We start from the raw sequence: 2,639 nt of genomic DNA, 5'->3' as shown, positions 1-2,639 counted from the left end.
GATGGGGTTGAAGATTAGATAATTGTAGCTACCTTCTACATTATTTAGACTTCCCAAAGTAGAATGATTAGTAAAATTTTTGTTATATGTTCCTCGCCTAATATTGTTTACTTCTTGTAATTTTTTATGATCTGTTCCCATTGTATATAGTTGTATTTGGTTTCTGAATCTGCCTTATTTAGACAAAAGGGGGAGATGTTGGGGCAGCTGGCCCAATCCCTGCGTTCAGGGGCATGGCTGCCCCAGGGGAGAAAGGTACCTTTAAAAAGGACCGGGTCCCAGAAGGACGGCCCTGTTTTTGTCCCCCGCGTTACCCTCTGCTTCGCTGGACCCTTGGCTCTGTAAGTTCCCTTATTCTCCTTTTATTAAAATTGATTTATTCTAAAAGGACTATTTTTGGTTATTTCCAAACTCCTCTGACCACCGCTACAGTCATGAAATTTTTTACTTTATGTTTTTCTGGTAATATCATTTGAAGACCATTCTTAGAGTGTACTTATGGATGTGTCGTGGTTCAATATTTTTCAAAAGCTGTGCTGACAGCGTCATCTTTTTTGCTGAGAGTTTCTGGTATCAGTGACTTTATTAAAGGCCACCAAAAATATATAGCAGATGATGCAGAACACATCAAATGTGGGAAAAGTGAATCAAATAGTACCAAACTATCTCCAAATAGAGTATTCTAAAGTTTTTCTTTATTAGAAGGGAACTCACAGATCACAATCTGTAAATAGGAATAGACTTCTGGAATACTCTTAACCTCAAGGTTCAGACAACTAATTGTATATTGTTTAGAACAATTTCAATATCACTTTCTGACTGGGAACACAAATCCCACAGAATTAGATGCTCAATTTACTGATCATTACCATTCCGCACAAACTCCCTAGACTAAGAGAAACAATGTACTTTGTATGCCTCTTTTTATATTATTTACCCAAGAAGTTCTGTCTGACCCTGAAAATGGGATGCATATTTGTTCCAGGGCTTTACTGGAGGGAGAGAGAGAGAGAGAGAGAGAGAGAGAGAGAGAGAGAGAGAGAGAGAGAGAGAGGTAGGAAGAGATGTAAATGAGTGGGCAGAGAGATAAAGAAGATGTAGCTGTCTGGGAGAGAGATATGTGTGTAGGAGAGATGCTTGTGAAGGAAAATGTACATGACTGTGTGGAGAATGACACTGTATGGAAAGAGATTTGGCTGTGTAAAGAAGAAGTATGAAAGTAAGTGGCTCTGTGGAGAATATATGGAGAAAATATTCAGGGTATGACTCTTAAAATAGATGTAACTAGAGATGTATTGCCTTGTAGGAGAGAAATTCATGTTTGTAAAAAAAGATATTTAGCTGTCTGAAAAGTGGTGTAACTAGAAACAGAGAAGTTTTCAGAAAGCAATTTTTCAAGATGAAGTAAAATAAAAAGGTGCCATCATAAAATATGTATATTTGATTTTTAACTCACAGAAATAAAAGTCTAGCCATCAGATAGATAAGAACTTGTTCCAAGTCCCAGCTGTTCTGAAGGCATTCTTTCTGATACCCTGAGTACAGTGCTGCAACTGGTATCTCAAGCTGCAATTATTTTCATTCTCACCTCCAACAAGTTTACGAATATCCACGTTCCACCAATATTCTTGCTGTATTCACTGCATCTGCAAGAACATCTGGCACATCTGCAACTATTATTCCAGTTCTCACAGAACATCTAGTATTGAGTATAATTCTGTACAAAATCTTTCCAGTTCCTGGTTCTTTAACTGTGAAAGTCTCTTCCATTTTCTACTTCCTTGTTTCACTCAGTTTCTACCACTCGCTGTGTATGCTTTATGAGCTGCTAGAGTTCTTGCTCTCTCTGCTTATGCTCCATCTCCTTAATCATCCTTTCTAAGCCCATGAAATGTTTAATCCCTGGTGTATGATTTCAATCGAGTTCTTTCAATTCTCCCAAGAGTTTTGCAATCTGTTCTCTAGGATTTCTTCTCCAATTTGAGAAATGCAATAATTATTGTTTACCCTTCAAATCATTTACTGATTTTGTGATTCAGTTTGGCACTTTGAAAGAGGAACTTTCTAAGGCATTTTTGTAAAAGAGATTCTCTATTCCTCTCTGATGAAATTCTTGAGGAGTTCAATGTGTGCAGAAATGTTCTCTAATGTTTGATATATAAAAACTTGAGAACAGGAATTGTGGTTCAACCTGAAAACCCCCAAATCAAAGCAGCCAGCCATTTACGGTCTCTTACCTTGACCTCAGTGTGAAAATGGCAATCCTGCCTCCAGAAATCTCAGAATGATACTATGTCTGATAGACATTTCTTCCCATCTAATAATCCTCTCTAATTCTAGAATTAAAGACATACAACATTGGGATTAATGTTTGAATTAATTAACATTGGGATTAAGGCATGCCCTGCATGGTATCTATGCCAACTCTCTAGTGTGGATTCTGAGATTAAAGTTATGTGCTAACACTGCCTGGCTGTGAGGCTGACCAGTTTTTTATGTTTCAATATCCTGAACCACAGGAAAGACTTACTTGTTAAAATAAAATTGAAATGCTACTGCAGTCAATCATGACCCTTTTTATGGAGTTTGAAAAATGCTGTTTTGAAGTTTCAGATTACATCCTCATTTTATTTCTCTCT

The sequence above is a fragment of the Arvicola amphibius genome, chromosome 2 (assembly GCF_903992535.2).
Source record: "Arvicola amphibius chromosome 2, mArvAmp1.2, whole genome shotgun sequence".
NCBI classification, from domain to species: Eukaryota; Metazoa; Chordata; class Mammalia; order Rodentia; family Cricetidae; genus Arvicola; species Arvicola amphibius.
Note: the sequence above shows the minus strand (reverse complement) of the source record.